Here is a 22,524-nt window from a genome sequence, read left to right as displayed (position 1 = left end):
AATGGAATAGAGGTGTAATGGAATAGAGGCGTAATGGAATAGAGACGTAATAGCAATTCAACTGTTTGGTTGAATGTAATGGAATAGAGGCGTAATAGTATTCTTGTGTTTGGTTGAATCGAATGGAGGTGTAATAGCATAAAGGAAAAAACTAAAATGACTAGAATACCCTTAGCAGAAATTTGTTTAGGTAAATGATTATTGTTATTGTTATTAAATTTTAATAAGATTATTAATATCAATAATAAATAATTTAATCATATTTTAACATAATTATTATTAAATATATTTTAATTAAAATATATAATTTAATAAAATTATTAATATTAAATATTCTTATATGAATTTACTAAAATCATAATATATAATACTATAAAATATAATTTAAAATAATTATTATTAAATATAATTTATTAAAAATATATAATTTAATAAAATTCTTAATATTAAATATTCTTATATGAATTTATTTAAATCATAATATATAATACTATAAAATATAATTTAAAATAATAATTATTAAATATAGTTTATTAAAAATATATAATTCCCGCCACTTTATTTGAAGATACAGGATACAAAACGAATTAATTGTTTGACTAATCAAGGGACTGATTTTGTTTAGCCATAAAATACATCAATATATATATTTATGTAATGAGAGTTTTTCATTTACATCCGAGTAAAGTTATTTTAATTTTATATTTCAACTAACTTAACATCTTATCTCCTATATTCTTTTTGGAATATTAATTTTATATCAATCTTATACCATTCTTCTATATCATTTTGATTAAATTTAAGCTTAATCTTATAAAAATAACATGTTTTAATAATAAAATAAAATAAACTTATTTTATTAAATTCCATAAGTTCAACTTAGTAAACTATGCTTCTTTTAAAACGAAAAAGGAAAGCAGGTTATGATATAATTTGGTAAATTAAAATTAGTCAATATCCAAACTTTACAATTTAATCATTTGTGTCCTATACTTTTAAGCAAATATTCTCTCCATTGAAGGTGTAGTAGATCACTTCATGCAAGACAACAAATCAAAAAACAATTATATAAAGTACAAGCTTATCAATATAAGGCCAAGACAAGGAGCCAATTTCTATTTTTCTTTCATTAAGCTTATCAGTATATGGATCCATCAATCCACAAACACTTATACAACCAAAAGTCCCATATAGGAAATGGCACCTTTTTCCCTTGAACTAAAAGTAGCTGCTAATGCTCAAGCACACAAGAATATACAAGCTATTATTTTAGTGCATGCGCACAGTCACACCCCCTTGGGTACATTCACATTTAAGAGGATAATATATACTAATAAACCAATAACAAATAAAAATTTACAATAAATTCATGCCAATTTCCCCTTCAAGAACTTAACAACAGTAAAACACAATAGCTCTAACAAACAAGTTCCAAGCAGAACACAATAATTATCTCATCAAATATACCTCTGAATTGGAGATATACTCTCTGATAATATACCAAAGCTGAGCATTTGTATCCATCAACTGTAAATTACACAGATGAGAAGTAATTTAGGTGACAGACAACCAGAAAAGAGGCAAAAGGGCCATGAGTTTCGTGATGCACACCAAGATTTGGAAACCACTCTCAGTTAATCTTGGAGCTTCTTTATCTCTGTAGAAATATACATAAATACATCATGACACCAATCATGAGATATAGAACCCTCAATATCTATTGCATAAAAGAAATGAAGCTAAAGTTCATGGCATGATATAGCACCTCTGACGCAAAAGACCACGCTGAAAAATTCTCATCATGGAAGAGCTGAAGCTCGTTGATTTTTCAGCTTGTCCTAAACTTATAAATTGCAGCAAGAAACACTGCTTAACAAAGCTGAAGTAAGAAGCAGCTCAAACATAAAAACTAAACAGTTGAGCAAATTCAAAACTAATTGCATAATTCCGCATCACATACACTACCATTAAGAACATAAATTATGTCAATGACAATTCTAACTTTTTCCCTATAAACATACTCATGCATATACAGTATCTCACAAAGGTTCTCAAAAAAATATTTATTGGATGGGCAAAAGCGGATAATAAGCTCTAATCCTTCCGATTAAATTTAGAAAACTTAGCAAAGAAAAAGCCTTTTAACTGATATTTATTTGACCAAGGGCAATCGATACCGTTAAACCATTGATGTCTAATATATTGCAATGTAAGAAAATCTATACCCCAGTATGAAAGGCTACATAAAATTTGAATATTTGATAAGTGAATGGCTAGTAAGACCAAATTTGAGAGGTATGTCCCCAGAGCAAAAGGTGAAAAAAGAGAGAAAAAACTGGTGAATGCTTTTTCTTACAAAGCTCGGTCCTTAAACTACGGAGTTCGGTAACTGAATCATACGATACCTCATACAGTGTTATTTTTTTTATATTCACATGATACCTTATCAAACAACAATAATCTTTCTTAATTGCTTTCAAACTCTAAAACACAGTGACAAATAAATATTTCAAGAATTTGAATTGCGTTCTTTGATTTCAATACAACCTAGTACTTAAAACTTACTGTAATTGCTCTCAGAATTACAATATGAGTTTTAGAGCTCAATCCAAAACAATGATGATTGGCACCATAGGCAGACTTACCATCTCAGAAATGAATAACTCAGCTATTTTATCAAAAGAGAAAATCCACACATACAGAGAGATTTCTTTAGGCAGTTAATAATATTTCAGATAACTTTATCTTTTTCAATGAAAGGATAACCCCGGTATAAAGTTCATCAAAATTCTATTTCATTACTACTCAGATATCAACTCATGCTGAAACAGTCCCGAAGAAACTTAATAATTAACTTTAACCTTTTGCTAACTCAGGCATTTGAATGTAAAGTTAGAAATATCATGTTTTATACTCATTCATCAATACCATTTTCTCAGATTATCATTTATCTTGTTACTCTTGTACTAACATACTAACTGACACTGTGAGCCCCTTGTAAGAATGGTTATACAATATCAGAGCTTTTCGGTATTGATACTCTATCTCGAAGCAACAAACAATCATCGATTCCATATCTGAAGTTCTGAATCAGAAATCAATTTATGCTGGACCCCTTTTTGACTTATAATTTGTTAACACATTTCTAAATTCAGCGAATTCACTTAGTAAGTATCAATTTAACTTCTAATCCAGCTAACATATATCTATCATCTGATAAGATCAATCACGTATTCATCGCTCGTAAAACACACAAAAGCTTTTTATTCAGATCATCCAAAACTATGATCACTTCCCTTAGATAATAATCACTTACAAACTCAAAAGTTTTCGATGATTCAAGCTATCTTTGCTGTGCCACGTTCAGGCCATCCTTACTGTCCTCAAATTTTAGGTTTTTCACTGACATTAAACATTTTAAACTCTTATAGTCATCAAATATGTCACATAACTCTTTTCATGCAGCTTTAACTATATGGAATCACAAGATATCTCTATACACTCTTTCATTAGAACACACTTAAATTGTTCATTAACGTATGGCTGAAAATCATAAACTCTTTATTTAACTTAGGCTAAGCCATAACTGATGTTTCGGTTGACAATATCTTCGTGCAAAAGAAAGCTTCAACAACCGAATTAACTTTAATTTACCGTAACATTTCTCAATTAGAATAGTTCCGATAAATATAATTTTGTATCAAGTCTTCAAGAATACAAATTCTTCTTCCAGACTAAACCTCAATTCATATATGTACATTCAAAGTTTATTTCCAATCTGGTAGATAGATTCAAACTCATCTAACCCAATCAACTTTTCAGTCAAATAATTCAGATCAAATTAAACCATGGAATCGGTCTTTTTGAAGAATTCTTCTCTTCTCGTTAAAAGAATAACCTAGACATATCATTATACAGAAGCCATAACCATCATATAGAAATCATATTGTCATAATAAGATTGGCGTCTTAACCGAAACGATAGATAGTATCCCGACTATTAATAAAGCATTTGAACACGGAGAAAATCAAATATGATTTGAACAACAACCAATGTAGAAGCACAACTTTTATAACTCTAATAACGGTACTGTAGTACTCCCAAATTTCAGAACAAAAATTATAATTATAATAGATATAGCCATTTCTGTCAAATAGATATCTCTTACAGATAATCACATAAAATCATTAGAAAACCAGGATAGCGATATTTCAACATCTGAAGCTACACAAAATATCAGAAAATTACAACCCATATAGAATGATATCAATTTCGATGATATCCCAGAAAATATCTAGAAAGATCAATGACACTCATAAATACTGGAATCCAAAGTAACAGAAGTAATATAATCTTCACGTATATTCAACAGAATAATAGCCAGTAGAAACAAAATATTAGCATCATACAGACTTTTCCATCGATTTTCATATTCACTCAAGGGAATAAATACCAGAAAAAGACATGGCAATGTCAAACATGACCCAAACAGACCAACAATACTTTCATCTATTAATATGTTTAGCTAATGTTCTCAAACGATAAGAATTCTTTCTGAAACTAAAAAGTCACATATACTTCTGAGGATAATTGTACACATAGAATGTCCAGAAGGAATCATAGTAACTGCTTGACTATAGCCACTGCACTCAACCATCAATACAATACAAACATTATTCAACTGTCTAATTCTATTATCAGAAATTTTCACATTATCTCTTCACTAACAGAAATCAATTTAGTAAAGCTTCCAGTTAATACTTTCTTTCGATAACATACCTGAATAGATCATTTAATCGGATTTAACTTCTTCTGTAATAGTAACTTTGCATAATCTGAGTAGTTTTCAGAACTATCCAATATCGCTTTTAATACTATCTTCATTTTGCTAATTCATTTACTTTTCTAACCACATTATTAATCTTCCATACACAAACTTCTGTAAACTACACTCATAAGCTTATTCAACCCAAATCTTACAGATTTCATTATAACATTTTACTTATATGGCGGGTGAGGGTAGTAAAGCCTCAAATTTAACTTACACATAAATGCACATAACACACACTATCTCAAATAGCCAGTTCATTACTAATTTCACATTCTCAAAAAATTTAATAAACATTTGATTTTAATCACTTTTGTTCTTAACACATAATTCATATGCCAACTCAAATCACTAATTCACAATCGATATTTCCATATAGCATCATAATCCAAATATCATAACTCATGTGCCCATATAATTATAACATTTATCAATAACAAAATGTCATACTCTTTGATCCATACCTTTATGAGTTTAAACCCATAATCAACACATTTTCACTCAAACATTTAAGTATTTACTTCTATACTGTAAGAATTAACTCGGTTGGAAAACATATTTGTCTCATCAAAATAATTTTCGTTAGAATCGGGAGATATCACACTATCATAGGTTAAATGTGGCATGTATAGCTAGACTCATATTAGCTATGTTAGTCCTAGAACCGACTAAACCATAACTCTGATACCAACCAAATGTAACAACCCAAACCTGTATCCGTCACTGGATTAGGGTCATGAGGCATTACTGAACATAAATACAGATCAAAACAATCACTTATTACAATTCATGTTTCATAAATCCCATGTTCGAAACATAGAACCACAATTTCATGGTATTCGAAATCTTGAATATAATTAAGCTTATTTCATTACAATTTCATATAGCGAGCATCTGTATCACAACGTTCATTTATATATAGTCATTTCATTCATTTTCATGTATTTCACATATCGTCATTTGAAACATACCCACCTTTCATTTTTGCATATCATATACACTTCGTACGTAGTTGAAACATAGTCATTCATTTCTCAATATTACCGTTGAACCGTTTGGAATCAATAAGGATACTCGGATAGCTCAAAAGTTCTTACAATGCCAACGCCCCAGATGTTGTCTTACATGTAATTAAATATCGATGCCACTGTCCCAGACAGGGTCTTGCACAAAATTATATACGATGTCGATATCCCAAACATGGTCTTACACGTAAATCTTAAATAGACGCAAATGTCCCAGACGTGATCTTATACGATAACTCATATCGAAATCCTATATCATGACATATGTATCCTATACTATTCCTATGGTTCGTACAGGGCTTTCGGACATCATAATTCGATCGATTCAAGCTCGTAACTAGTTCTCCAATGCTTAATTCATTTCAGCATATACACATATACTTATTATAATTCAATTCAGCACATATAACACACATACTTTCGAATTTAACAACATTTATTTACTTATGAACTTACCTCGTATGGACAAGAATGAACCAAATGGCTATTTGAAAATTTTTTATTTTTCCTTGTCCAAATCTGATTTCTTCTTTTCTTGATCTATTTTGATACAAATTTGACTTGCTTAATCATATATTTATTCAAAAACACATAAATGGGCAAATTGCATTTTAGCCCCTAACATTTCATATTTTCTCGATTTAGTTCCTATTTCAAAACAACTCAAAATATTCAAAATTTCAACATACTCTAGTTGGGCCAAATTTACCTTAGGTCCATAGCAGCCCAATTCTATCGTTTATTTCAAATTTTAGTCACATAATTTCAATATTTTACAATTTAGTCCAAAATTGACATTTTTATCAAAAATTCATTAACAAAACTTACATATCTAACAACAATGATTTATTTTCCATCATTAACTATCAAAATACTTGTGCATTCAACAATGGCAACATTCAAATACTTTAACAGTTTTGAAATCGGAGATATGATCTAGCTAGATTAAGCTGCAGCGATCTCAAAAGCAAAAAAATCATTAGAAACGAAGCTAAAACCGTACCTATTTGGGAAATGAGAGCTTGGCCAAATGTTAAAGCCAACAATGGATTTTTTCTCCTTGAATTTTCATTGAAGATGAATAGTGGAAGATGACAATGCATTTTGTTTTATTTAATTTAACATATAATTGCCTTTTTACTTATTTAACCTTTAATAACATTAATAAATACACCAAATGTCACTCTAATATCATCCACTAACTCATAAATGGGCTATTTGCCACATAAAGAACCTTCCTTTTAAGTTCTATAGCTATTTAACACCTTTAACTAATAGAACTCAACTTTATCGCTTTACGCGATTTAGTCCTTTTATCAAAATTAAGCATTTAAACGGTAAAATTTTCACACGAAATTTTCACACATATAAATTAACATGCTGTAGACACCAAAAATAATATTAAAATATTTTTTTTACTTGGATTTGTTGTCCTGAAACCATTGTTCCATCTAAGGTCAAAACCAGGCTGTTACACTATGGGTTTGCTTACCGACACCCCTACTGCATATTATTTTTTTCCTCCAGGTATACGAACTACTCGCAGTAATAGGGTCTTTCACCAATGTTACAATTTCACTGTTAGAGAGCCAGAGGAGTAGCCTCCTTCATCTGTAGAGGAACGTTTAAGCCACATCAAAGCTCACCTTGAAACAATGGAAACTCAAATCTTCAGGATTCTCGCCATCTTGCAAAGTAGTCACTCCCAACGCTAACAACCACGTTAGATTTACACAGGGATTATACTTGACCTTTCTCTCTACTTCCTTTAATTCTTATACAATATGCTTGAGGACAAGCATAATTTAAGTAGAGGGGATGTTGGATTAGTAAGTATGCATGGTTGATTCTCTTTAGTTGCATGATTGTTTCTCTTTCACATGTGTTACTTCCTATGCTGAGATTATTCATTAATTTGTTTGATATTGAGCCTATAATTCCAATGCTTAGTCAATTTAGATAGTAGGTGGTTCCTGAATTAAAGTGTTCACTATCTAGTTTAATTGACATATGTGTTATAAAGTTGAAATATTCTAATTAGATTGTTTCATGAAAATCAATTGTTTATAAATTTTCTCGGTAAGTATTTCATTCTTATTGTTTAATTTAAATTTATTTTCTAATAAAAATAATATATATAAAAATAAAAATAAAATAAAAATCTACTCCACTGATGGCTTAAGTTATGAGTGAAGATTTTGGAAATGTGACTGAATTTAGTAATCGGGATGAGGTTTTTCGGTTGTCATCTCATTTCGTATAAAAAGGTTTGGGTGACAAACCAGAAACTTGCAAACACTCCGCTAACGAGCTACCATGAGTAGGGAAAAATAGTCCATTTAGATACGTGTCAAATTAAGTAACCGTGGTAAGATGTTTGGGTTGTCATCTCACTTCGAGTAAAAAGGTTTGACTATGTCCCAAATTTATTGTATAATTAATTGAGAATAAATACATTGCAAATTTTGATTCATTTTCAATTTAGTGAAATGATTGAATTTACATGTTTGAATTTTACGGACACTTGTTGATTAAACTTCTTCATTTTTTTACCTAAATTGTTTGCATTGATCATGGTTGCGATGAGAGGCTTGATTTTCTTATAAATTATTGGATAGTTTCTAGTGTAGTAACATATGATATGCTTAAGGACAAGCATAGGCTAAGTAGGGGAATTTGATAGCATGTTAATTTTATATATTTTATGTGTTCAAATCAATTAATTCTTGCTAAATTTGTGATTTTATGTTTAAATTCTATCAGGAACGCAATTTGAATGTTTTAAATAAAAACAACCATAAAAGGACTAAACTGGAGCACAAGCAATAAAAGAGGGGTCGGATCAGAAATTTTGAGATATTTAAGGGCTGATCAGATTTTTGACTTTGTAAAAGCGATATTTAGGGAAAAAAATCTAATATGAATTTGATTTCATGTAGTTGGTTGTTAGGTGAGTTAGGCTAATTTTAGTATATGATATATAGGGCAAATAACCAATAAAAGCCCCTTTATTTTTAAAATTATTGAAATGGGCCAGGTTCTAAATTAATTACCGAAATGGACCATTTCCCCCAAAAACGCGTCCACGTCAGCGCGTTGTCAGGGCATAAAGCAGGAAAAAGCTTCCTTAAGGAAGCACTTTGTCCACGTGGACAAAAAACGCTTCCTCAAGGAAGCGCTTTATCCACGTGGATAGAAAACGCTTCCTTGAGGGAGCGCTTTGTGTCCACGTGGACAAAGTGCTTCCTTGAGGAAGCACTTTCCTCGTTTTTTAGGATTTAGGGTTTTTTGCAATTATAGTTAGGGTTTTAGGGTTTTTGAGTTTTTAGATTTTAGATTTTAGGGTTTAAAGGAAAAAAATAAATAAATAAGGGTTTAGGGTTTCTTAATTAAATTAATTATAAATTTTTAAAAAATTATATTAGGGTTTAGTGTTTATGGTTTTTAAGGAAAAAAATAAATAAATTAGGGTTTAGGGTTACTTGAGTAAACTAATTATAAATTTTTTAAAAAATAGATTAGGGTTTAGTGTTTAGGGTTTTTAAGGAAAAAATAAAATAAATTAGGGTTTACGATTACTTGAGTAAATTAATTATAAATTTTTAAAAAATTTAGATTGGGGTTTAGTATTTAGGATTTTTAAGGAAAAATCAAATAAAACTAGTTGTTATTCGTTATATATTTTAAACTCTTCTAAAAAAATAAACTAATAAAATTAAATATTTTTAGTAAAAATTAAATTTATTAAAAAAAAATTTTAATAATAAATTAAAAATAAAATATATAATGAATTTTTGTATTTTCAAATTTTAAAATAGAAAAAAGAGTTTTTTTATGAAAAACAGAAAAAGAGTTAAAAGTTTATATATATATATTAAATTTATCTTTTGCTGTAATTTTAAATTTATAATAAATTAAAAATATTAATATAATATAATATGCAAAAAAATACATGAAATTTAATATAATACAATCATATTAATAATAGAATATTTTAGGGATAATAATTCCTTAATTAAGGTCTTAAGATAATGGCTAAATATTTTATTGATTGTTAGTGAATGATTTATAAATAAGTATTAATAACTTTATTTAATGGAATTTAACATAAATTGTAATATTTTAATATTTAATATATATTTTAAACTGTAGAAGTTTAAATTCAAAATTCGAGAAAAAATATAATAATTGTAATTAATATTTAACTATATTTAAAAAAGTTAGACTTAATAAATAATTTTTAATTAATTTCTAATTTTTTAAAATTTATAATTAATTTAATTAAGAGACCCAAAACCTTAAACCCTAAATCCCAAAATCTAAAAACTCAAAAACCCTAAAATCCTAACTCTAATTGCAAAAAACCCTAAATCTTAAAAAACGGGAAAAGTTCTTCCTCAAGGAAGTACTTTGTCCACGTGGACACAAAGCGCTCCCTCAAGGAAGCATTTTCCTACTTTATCCCCTGACAACGCACTGACGTGGACGCGTTTTTGGGGGAAATGGTCCATTTCGATAATTAATTCAGAACCTGGCCCATTTCGGTAATTTTAAAAATAAATGGGCTTTTATTGGTTATTTGCCCTGATATATATAAATAAGGTGTGTTGTGGCTTTTGAGAAACACACTTGAATACACTGGAAATAGAATAAAAATATATTTTTTCTTTCTATTCCAAGCGTCAGTAGCATTCTACCAATTTATTTCCATTTCCTTGTTTCTATAAAAATTTGTTCAATTGCTTCCTAAGCCCGTTCCCTTTTCACCTTCTACCATTTCCATTAAATCCATTTACATACACCAACAAAGCATGATTAATTTCATGCTTCACTAAACTTCTACTTAGCTTAAGGCCGGTATTCTTTCCGGTCAAGAATCGTGAGAAAATGAGTCCGCACTAAAAATCTTTCATAACGGTATTCACTATCTCTCTGAGATATGAGATAGTACAAATTCATCCCTTAAAGTTAATTCAATTTCAACAAAAAGTGCACGTTAGGTTGAGTCATTTTGGCATACAGTTGGGAATTCGAGTCGGTCGTGCTGTATTCAGATTTTCGCGAACAAATTGGCGTATCTTGCCGACGTCATACTAGTGGGATTTTCGTCAAAAGAGATAGTGATTGGAGTTAAACGACCCACGTGGTTGAGGTCATTGATCCAAGTTGGGTTCTTCAGAACGCAAGCCTGCAAGGGTCTTGAATTGCGAACGAGTTATCGCGATTAGATAATCGATAAGGGTTGGTTTATAGGTCGTACTTGAATCAACTACGAAAGGAAGAATTAGCAGTTGAGAAGTTCTTGGTCATTATAACTAGATTATCGTTTGGAAGAAAAACCCCATTTTCAAGGATCGATTCAATACTGGAATTCATTGTGTCTAAGGCTAAGACTTTCTATTACTGCTTGATAAATTCGATTTCATTTTCTTATTTTATTTTCGATTAATATAATTGTTTGTTGCTACTATTTCACTTTATTTACTTTCTAAACCTTTTCATATCCCCTTATTTATTTATTTTTTTCAGCAAGTTCATCATGAGTCATGAGCATGACTATTACCGTGACAATAATTTTGCTCACAAGGCAAAATTGGATATCCAATCCCTGTGGATTCGACCCTACTGCTCTATACTGTTATTTCGTATTATTTTGTCACAGGAATTTTTATTTGGTGGTTTTGACATCCATCATTGTAACTAAAGAAATAATTAAAAGAAGAAAAATAATACATATGCATACAAGAGTTGGTTATGTAGCTCAAAACAAATTTATGTGTTTGCGGGACTTTACCTGAAGAATAATTCACTATGAATCAACAATACAAATCATTATTTAAATTCAAATCACTCATTAAGTTGCAGCTTAGTTATAAACTAAATATGAAAACATTTTTTTACAATCAAATTGTAGCTAATATAAGTTCCAATAATGTATAAATAAGTGCCACTACACCAAAATAATCTTTTAGCGGCATTTTTTGTGGCGTTTGATTAACAAACGCTGCTAAAAATCAATCATTAGCGGCACTAAACCTCAAACGCCGCTAAAACCTGAAGAACTAGTGGCGTTTCTAAAAAAACGCAGTAAAAGAACATAATTAGTGGCGTTTATTGTAAGCGCCGCAAAATACCTTAACCAAAATGCAGCATTGGTTCAATTGTATATTAGAATTCGTGGCCTTTTTTATAAAAAAATGCCGCGAAAGAATAGTATTAGCGGCGTTTAACAAAAAGCGCCGCAAATATCTTAAGGAAAACGCACCGTTTTATCTTGAGGTAGATTAATATTAGTGGCGTTTTTAAAAAAACACCGTAAAAGAACATAATTAGTGGCGTTTATTTGGATGCGCCGCAAAATACCTTAACCAAAACGCAGCGTTTGGTTCAATTGTATATTAGACATTGTGGCGTTTTATATAAAACGCCGCAAAAGAATAGTATTAGCGGCGTTTTCGGTAAAGGGCCGCAAATATCTTAATGAAAATGCACCGTTTCGTCTTGAGGTAGATTAGTATTAGTGGCGTTTTTAGAAAAACGCCGTAAAAGAACATAATTAGTGGCGTTTATTTTTATGCGCCGCAAAATACCTTAACCAAAACGCAGCGTTTGGTTTTGAGGTATATTAGAATTAGTGGCGTTTACGATAAAACGCCGCAAATATCTTAACGAAAACGTACCGTTTGGTCTTGAGGTAGTTTAATATTAGTGGCGTTTTTAAAAAAACGCCGTAAAAGAACATAATTAGTGGCGTTTATTTGGAAGCGCCGCAAAATGCCTTAACCAAAACGCAGTGTTTGGTTTTGATGTATATTAGAATTAGTGGCGTTTATGGTAAAATGCTGCTAAAGAATAGTATTAGCGGCGTTTTCGGTAAAGCGCCGCAAAACTAATTCAGCCCAACGACGCTGTTTTTGGCTTTTGGGGATTTAGTGGCGTTTTTATGAAGCGCCACTAATACTCAGGGATTTAAAATAATTTAAAATATTTGCTAAAAATGGATAAATTAAAATACTATTGATTTTTAATTTATGTGGTAAATTATTTCAAATACAATTGTAAGAGATAAGATAGTATTGATTTTAAAATATTTAATTTAATTATCATTATAGTTTAGGGTTTAATAAATATGGTTAGGGTATATATATGGTTAATTAATTTAGGATTTAAGATCGGTTTAGGAGGTACAATTTTAAGTTTTATAGATTATGGATTAGGGATTCTGGTTTAAGGGTTAATGTGATTGAAGGTTTATAGATTAGGGGTTAGGGGTTATGGGTTATGGGTTAGGGGTTAGGGGTTAGGTTAGGGGTTAGATGTTAAGAGTTAGGGTTTAGGATTTATAAAATCGGTGTTAGGTTAGAGTTTCGGGTTTAGATTAATTAGTGTGTTTTAAGTATATATTAAATAAGTTTTAGGGGTTAGGGGTTAGAGGTCATGGGTTAAGGGTTAAGGGTTAGGGGTTAAGGGTTAGGGGTTAGGGGTTAGGGATTGGGTTATGGTTTAAGGTTTAGATTAATTAGTATTTTTTATTTTATATATTAAATAAAGTTTAGGGGTTAGGGGTTAGGGTTATGAGTTTGGAGTCGGGTTAGGGATTAAGATTTGGATTAATTAGTACTTATTTAATTAACATATTAAATAAGTTCTTTATATAAATGTAAATGAGATAATAATAAATTGTAAAGATTATTAATTTAAAATTGATATGCAATATATAATAATTTGAATATAATAATTTGGAATTGTAAAAATTGTAAAAAATTGTCAAAATTACAAAAAATAAAATGAAAATAAAAAATAAAAAGAAATAAAAAAACTAAAATTTTTATTTTTACCTAATTTTTATAAATATTACTTAAAAAATTGAGATTGATACTTTTATCTAATTTTTTTAAATATTACTGAAATTAACAAAACTATTCATTAAAATCTGGCAAAACGGCACCGTTTCAATAGCAAATTTAATGTAGTAGTGGCATTTTTATTAAAAATGCCGCTATAAAATAGACATTAGCGGCGTTTTATAACAAACGCCGCGAAATATCCTTAATATTGGAGATAAAACGGTGCAGTTTTTGGCTGAGATTCATACCATTTGATAAAAAACTGCGCCGTTTTATTATTTGCTTTTAGTGGCGCTTTAAAAAAATGCCGCAAATTAATTTAACTATGTTTTAAGATTTACGCAAACGCTGCCATTTTATCTATATTATTAGTGGCGATTGGGCTAAAACGCCAGGAGTTCGAGTTAATGGACTGCATTTGGCCTAATATTTAGTGGCGTTTATGTATAAACGCCGCAATTTTAAGAAATTGTTTATGAAAACGGCTCCGTTTTCTTATTTATCTTTAGTGGCGCTTTTAGTACACGCCGCAAAATTATTTTAATTTTTATGGAGACGATGTCGTTTTGTCTAAAACGCCATGAGTTTTAGTTTACTAATCGGGGAACGACAGCGTTTGATCATATTACTAGTGGCGCTAGTATATAAACGCCGCAAAGTACAGAATTTGTTTAGGAAAACGGCTTTGTTTTCTTATTTACTTTTAGTGGCGCTTTTAGTAAACGCCGCAAAAATGTTTTAATTTTTATGGAGACGATGCCGTTTTCTCTAAAAAGCAATGACTTAGAGTTAACTGATCGGGAAACGACAGCGTTTGATCATATTACTAGTGGCGCTGGTATATAAACGCCGCAAATGGGTTAATTATTTTGATGAAAACGACGTCGTTTTTTTCCCATCGTTTTGACTGAAGCTAAAACCCGATTCTCCCCATCCCCAACCTCATTCTCCCAAACCCCTAAAATTTCCCTAAACTCTTACTGCATCACAACCTCTCATTCTCCCAACCCGTCTGCTTCACTGCATCAACGCCTCCGTCCGTGTCTGGTGCCGCAACCGTTCGGTAAGTTCAACTACTTCCTTCATCTTCTTCATGCGCGAATGTTTCTGGATAATCTTTGCTATTTGAACAAATATGGGTCTTTCGAATATTGACATGGAATTTGGGGCTTTCAACAAATATTTACTAGCTAATTGCGTGCAGTAAAATGGGTCTTTCGAATATTACTGGAATTTGGGGCTTTTGAGCATTTCGATTTTCTCATTTCAAATTGAATCATTTACTGCTGTTCTGTCGAAAATTAGTTTCCATTGCTACCATGTTGAATCATTTACTGCTGTTCTGTCGAAAATTGCAAAATTGTTCAAAATTGTTCAAAACCATGTCGAAAATTCCATTGCTACCATGTTGAATCATTTGCTATGGCAGGGCTACTATACTAATATTAGGAAAAATCCAATAGTGGCAAGGAACTGAACAATTTTTGACATTGTTCAAAACTTGTAAGTTCAAATTTCTAAAGAGCAAAGTAATATTTTATGTGTGAAATCTGAGATTCAATCTTATTTTTTATTTTTTTCTTTGATAATATATTTAAAATTTATATACATTTTTAATATATAATATATATAGTTTTAATTGCTACCATGTTGAATCATTTACTGCATGTTGTTCTGTCGAAAATTGCAAACTAGTGTTCAAAACCTATTGAATGATATCTATTAATATTTGCTATGGCAGGGCTACTATACTACTATTAGAAAAAAATCATCAATTACAAGTGGCAAGGAACTGAACATCATACAGCACTGTTCAAAACTTGTAAGTTCAAACTTCTAAAGAGCAAAGTAATATTTTTGGTTATCGAAATGGGAGATTCAAATCTTTTTTTTTTATTTTTTCTTTTATAATATACTAATATACATTTTTTGATTCATTCTCTTTATTATATATAGTTTTCTTTTTCTTTATTTAGGAACAGAAACTATAAACTGATGAGGGATTATAATTTAGACTTTGCTTAAATCATCAAATGTATTTATTTGTTTGGATTTCTTTCATGAAAATCAATTCTTTTACTTGGTAACAAATCTTGCAGCTTTGAAAGGAATATGGTCACAGAAATTTCTGTTTCTCTAGCATGTTATGTTTCTGTACCATTTTTATGTTTCTTTATTTTCTGTTTTTTGTTTTCTGTTTTCTGTTTTCTGCATTCTGTTTTCTGTTTTCTATTTTTTGTTTTCTGTTTTGCTATTTTCTGTTGAATGAAGTGTTTATCAAGTGGAAACAAAAACCGAGTGGTTCCCCCACTGCTCCATCTTGAGGAGGTTGTCCAGTTTAGATTAATTTGTATCAGCAGTTTGCTAAACATTGAGAAAAATATTATTTGTCAAAATCATCAATTACAAGTTTTTCTTTTGATGTGGTTATGAGTTCTGTGATGACAAAAGGATGTTAGAGAGGATTGGTTCAATTTGATGATTCTATCGATCAAGTAACAACATTATCCACTTCTCTACTTATATAGTTCTGTGTGCTGTAACGGAAATAGCAAAGATAATACATAGGCAACAATGATTTTGACACATTTTAGTTTTTATTTAACTTATTAATATTAAAAAGTATATATTCATATATTTTATCATAACTTATTAATATTAAAAGTATATATATGTTAATATTTTTACAATTTAATTTAACTTATTACTAATACATATATTGTTCGAATATAATTTTTTAAAATTTATATATTACATTATGGGAATATATATATGTTAATATTTTTACAATTTAATTTAACTTATTACTAATACATATATTGTTCGAATATAATTTTTTAAAATTTATATATTACATGACTTAAATAAATATGTTAATATTTTTACAATTTAATTTAACTTATTACTAATACATATATTGTTCGAATATAATTTTTCAAAATTTATATGTTACATTACTTAAATATATATATGTTAATATTTTTACAATTTAATTTAACTTATTACTAATACATATATTGTTCGAATATAATTTTTTAAAATTTATATATTACATTATGGGAATATATATGTGTTAATATTTTTACAATTTAATTTAACTTATTACTAATACATATATTGTTCGAATATAATTTTTAAAATTTATATATTACATGACTTAAATATATATATGTTAATATTTTTACAATTTAATTTAACTTATTACTAATACATATATTGTTCGAATATAATTTTTCAAAATTTATATGTTACATTACTTCAATATATATATGTTAATATTTTTACAATTTAATTTAACTTATTACTAATACATATATTGTTCGAATATAATTTTTAAAATTTATATATTACATTACTTAAATATATATATGTTAATATTTTTACAATTTAATTTAACTTATTACTAATACATATATTGTTCGAATATAATTTTTCAAAATTTATATGTTACATGACTTAAATATATATATGTTAATATTTTTACAATTTAATTTAACTTATTACTAATACATATATTGTTCGAATATAATTTTTCAAAATTTATATATTACATTACTTAAATATATATTTTTAAGTATATTTTAGATGTCTTACAATATTAATAAATAAAACATATTTTTACTAAATTTTACTCTTAATATATTACTTGAATATATTACTTAAATAAATTACTTAAATACATTACTTACTAAAATTTGGTTAAATTTTTTACTTAAATATGTTACTTGAATACATTACCCGCTATAAATTTAAGTATATATTACATTACTTACAGAACTTGTTAAAATATATTATAGTTTTAAATCGGTTATAAATCAGATACGTAATACTGATATATTTACATCATACATATCTTACATAACCAAAATTTGTATGTACAAGAACTTACATAATTTACACAACTTACTTAACCTACATAACTTACATAATGCAAAGCTTACATAACTAAAATAGCTTACACAACTTACATAACTTACAGAAGTTATATAATACATAATAACTTACAACTTACATAACATACATTACTTTGATAACTTACATAAGTTACATAATACACAACTTACATAGTTTACTTAATACAAAACTTACATAACTTATATACGTACATAACCTACATAATTTACTTAATACATAAATATATATTATATGATATACTTACATAACTCATTTATACTTACCACTGAACAACTTACCCTTGTAATTTCTGGTGACAATCAGACTTCAAGAAATAAGAAATGGACCGTTCTTGGATGAATTTGTCAAGGGTAAGCGACGGTTATCGAAATGGAGTACAGACTTTTCTAAATTTTGAATTTCAATATGCAAGCCAGGAGAACATGATTCTTTGCCCGTGTAAGAAGTGTGTCAACATAAACTGGCATTATCGTGAAGTTGTATATGAGCATCTAATTGTTGATGGGTTTGTTCGGGGTTATAAACAATGGTTTTTTCATGGAGAATGCCCGCCTAGTACTTCCTCTTCAAGGATGGATGTGTCTTATGACAGTACTACTTACCACCAGTCTAATAGAGGGGATGACATGGAAGGTATGTTGCGGGATGCATTTAATATGCACAATCATGGTGTCCAGTCGTTCCCAACGGACTTTGTGGCTTCTGATGATTGTAATATTGGGAGAAATGCTTTTACTGAACTGGGAAGTAGTGTACGTCATGACGAGCCGAACGAAGAAGCGGCGAAGTTTTACGCGCTACTTAATGACATGAACGACGACCTGTATGAGGGATCAAAATTTTCAAAAATGTCTTTCTGTGTTCGTCTTTTTCAATTAAAATGTTTGGGAGGGTGGACCGAAAACTCTTTGACAATGCTGTTAGAGTTCTTAAGAGAAATGTTTCCTTTTGCAAAAATCCCTCAGTCATGCAAAGATATGAAGAAATTGATAAAAGATTTAGGCCTTGGGTACAACAAAATCCATAGTTGCCCAAATGACTGCATGTTGTACTGGGGCGATCGGAGAAATCAACAGTGCTGTCATGTATGCGGCCATTCCTGTTGGATAAGTAAAAACTTAGAAGGTGGGAACGATGATGAAAATGATGCACAGTCAAGAAAGAAGCCAGTCAAGGTTTTACGGTATTTTTCGCTGATATCGAGGCTTCAAAGGCTTTTCAAGTCGTCGAAGACTGCGGAGTCTATGACGTGGCACCATGATGGACGAACCGATAATGGATTATTAAGGCATCCGGCAGATTCTTTAGCTTGGAAATCATTTGACAATAAATTTCCAGGCTTTGCAAGCGATCCTAGGAGTGTGAGGCTTGGGCTAGCATCTGACGGGTTTAATCCTTTCAAGATCATGAGCACTGCGTACAGTACTTGGCCCGTAGTGCTTGTTCCTTACAATCTGCCTCCGTGGATTTGCATGAAGCAATCTTCCCTTATCTTATCTATGATTATCCCTGGAGAGAAAGGGCCCGGGAATGATATCGACATTTATTTGCAGCCACTTATTGAAGAGTTAAAACAATTGTGGGCTGGTGTTGAGACATACGATGTGCTGAGAAAGGAGAACTTTAATTTACGTGCAGCTTTGATGTGGACCGTTAATGACTTTCCCGCTTATGCCAATTTATCCGGTTGGAGTACCAAGGGTCGTTATGCGTGTCCTTGTTATGCTGCAGAAACATGTTCGCAGTGGTTGTACAATGGGAAGAAGTTCTCTTACATGGGGCATCGTTGGTGGTTACCGGAAAATCATAGATTTAGATTTCAGAGTTCTGTATTTGATGGTACTGAAGAGTTTAGAGAAGCTCTTTCGCAGACCAGTGGCTCTGAAATCTTATTCATGTTGGAAGATATGAATTTCATTTATGGGAAGATGAACCAACCACCAAACACGCAAAGAAATAGAATATCAAATGATGAAGCTGATGATGACTCTGATGTAGATGACGATCCTAACGAGGCGGACTTGTGGAAAAAAGGAAGTATTTTTTTGAGTTGCCTTATTGGGAGCATCACCTGTTACGACACAATCTTGATGTTATGCACGTTGAGAAAAATGTCTGCGAGAACATTGTGGGTACAATTTTGAATGTCGAGGGAAAATCAAAAAACAATCTTCAGAGTCGACTTGATTTACTCCAAATGGAAATCCGACCTGATCTTCATCCCAATCCACTTCCAAATGGGAAATATCGGTTGCCGCCTTCTATTTTTTCAATGTCGAAGACGGAAAAAGAAGTGTTCTGCACAGTGTTGAAGGATATAAAGGTTCCAGATGCGTATGCATCAAATATATCCCGATGTGTTAATGTTAAAGATCGAAGATTATATTCGCTAAAATCACATGACTATCACATCTTGATGCAAGATTTACTGCCAGTGGCTCTACGATGTTGTATGTCCAAGAAGGTGACGTCTTGTATAATTGAACTATCCAACATAATGAAAGCCATTTGTGGCAAAGTTTTGGATGTTCAAGAACTTCAGAAGGTACAGGATCGAGCCGCTTTGACTTTATGCAACATGGAGAAAATCTTCCCACCTTCATTCTTCACTATTATGGTTCACTTGATAATCCATCTCCCGCGCGAAGCAATTCTTGGCGGACCCGTTTTCTATCGATGGATGTATCCCATAGAAAGGTGTTAATTAAAATTTTTAAATTTTTCCTTCATTCACATATATGCCTTTAGTTTCAATAATTAAGAAATGTTGTTATTGTGTTTAGGTTCCTATCCAAATTAAAGTCTTACTGCCGCAACAAGCGATATCCAGAAGGATCGATTGCTGAAGGCTACTTGGCAGAGAAATGTATGACCTTCTGCTCAAGATATTTGGAAGATGTTGAAACAAGGTTAAACAGACCAAATAGGAATGCTAGACTCACGGACCATAACTTAGCCGATACTTATTTGTTCCAAAGTTTTGGAGAACCAATCGGCAAAGTTGAAATTACAGAATTAGATCATTTATCATGGGTACAAGCACATCGATATGTTCTGTTTCACCACGAATCATTGGAACCCTTACGGAAGTAAGTTCTACAAATTTGATAAATATTTATCAAACTAATAACTATTTATCTTTTAACAAGGTAAACATTTTTTTTAACATAGTGAGTACAAACAAATATTGAGATCTCATTCGCGCTCCCGAAGAACACAACATCGAGATATCAATAAGATGTTTACAAAATCTTTTTATGAATGGTTAAGCCAAACGGTATGCAGTTGAAGCTGCCGCTTACAAATAATAATGTTTTCTCATAACATTTTTAATTACTTAGTTTACTTTCCGTTCAATAGGTTTGGAGTGGGAAGAACGTAAACGACGAAGTTAAATGGCTCTCCCAAGGTCCAAATCGAGTGGTTAAAAGATATAGTGCGTTCCTCATCAACGGATTCAGATTTCATACAAAATATCGCGAGAGATTGAGGAGAACGCAAAATTGTGGAATAGTTGTCAATTCTGCAATTACAAGTTATGCTAGTGCTAGGGACAATAATCCTGTCGAGGGAAATGTGGAATATTTCGGACATCTAACTGACATAATTGAGTTGGATTACTACGGAAAATGGAAAGTTGTCTTATTTCGAGGTGATTGGGCCGATGTTAATACAGCTCGTGGAATTAAGCAAGATCAATTTGGTTTTACAATGGTGAATTTTGACCGATTGATTCAACAACTGATAGATGGGTCGTATGTATTCTCATCTCAAGTCAAACAAGTTTTTTACTCAAAAGATCCAACTGATGAGGGTTGGTACGTTGTACTCCGTAACATCCCTAGAGACTTGTTTGAAATGGGCAGTGGAAGTAGATATAACATCGACGACAGATCAGGAACTTTGCCCTTTCCAGAACAAAACTTAAACGACAATATCCCTAGTACTAGTGCACAATTTCAATGGGTTCATCAGGATACCGATGAAGATATTTACGAATAATGATGTAGTAAGATTTTACGATTCTTTATTTATATGTAATATATTATAATTTAAATATTCGTCTTATTATATATTTCAATTATTTTATATGTGCTGATATTGTTGTAATTAGTTATTAAGTTGTCAACTATTTTATGTGTATTGCAGATAAAATGCCTAGAAGAAAAATTCTAAGGGGAAGCATTACGAGGAATGATCCTAACTCGACAGAGACAAATAGTACTGAACAGCAGACAGCAATTGGATCTTCGAATGTTCCGATTACAGCTGAGGATCCTACAGAAGTTCAAAGTAATTTTACGTTTAATTTACATGCGTGTTTCTGTTATAGTTGATTTATTTTTCAATTTCTTATATTATAATATACCATTTGTAGCTGAAAATGGTGGGACGCGCAGAGGTCGAGGACGTATGCTACTTAGAGAGTTATACGAGTTAGATCCAGTCGAGCGTGTCAAAGTTGGACGAAACAGTTTTGGTCAGCCTGTTGGATCAGAAGCTCGACTTTTAGCAGGATACATGGGCATTTTAGCACGAAATGCGAATATGTTGCCTATCAACTACGAGTCATGGCATCAAATGCCCGAAAGCAACAAAAATCAAGCCCTCGATAATATTAAGGTAACAAAATGTTAATGCCATTTGTAATGCTTGGGAAATAGTTTCATTTATATTTACTTTATTAACTTGTGTTTTTTGTTTTTTGTAGGCGAGGTTTGCTTTAGAGGTCTCGGATGCTTACGTAAAGAAAGCATTGGGAAAAAGATGGAGAGACGATAAAAGTACTTTGAAGAAAAATTATTATAAAACAAAAACAACCCTAGATGAGAAATTGCAAAATGTCCTGCCGGGTATGTTGAGGTACCAATGAGAAGATGCGGTTAGATTTTGGCATTCGAAGAAAGGC

General features: G+C 30.8%; 1 long non-coding RNA gene across 1 annotated transcript; it reads right to left on the bottom strand.

Annotated features, from left to right (window-relative positions):
• Positions 1-1,311: 1,311 nt before the first annotated feature.
• On the bottom strand, positions 1,312-1,978 carry LOC121221184 (uncharacterized). Its single transcript, XR_005918708.1, has 2 exons — positions 1,766-1,978; positions 1,312-1,657 (listed from the first exon to the last, which is right to left on the bottom strand). It is a non-coding gene; the product is annotated as an uncharacterized lncRNA (long non-coding RNA).
• Between the last annotated feature and the right edge of the window lie 20,546 nt (positions 1,979-22,524).

Source organism: Gossypium hirsutum, chromosome D09 (assembly GCF_007990345.1).
Source record: "Gossypium hirsutum isolate 1008001.06 chromosome D09, Gossypium_hirsutum_v2.1, whole genome shotgun sequence".
NCBI lineage: Eukaryota > Viridiplantae > Streptophyta > Magnoliopsida > Malvales > Malvaceae > Gossypium > Gossypium hirsutum.
The sequence above is the reverse complement of the archived record's forward strand: the minus strand, read 5'-3'. Positions and strand labels throughout refer to the sequence as shown.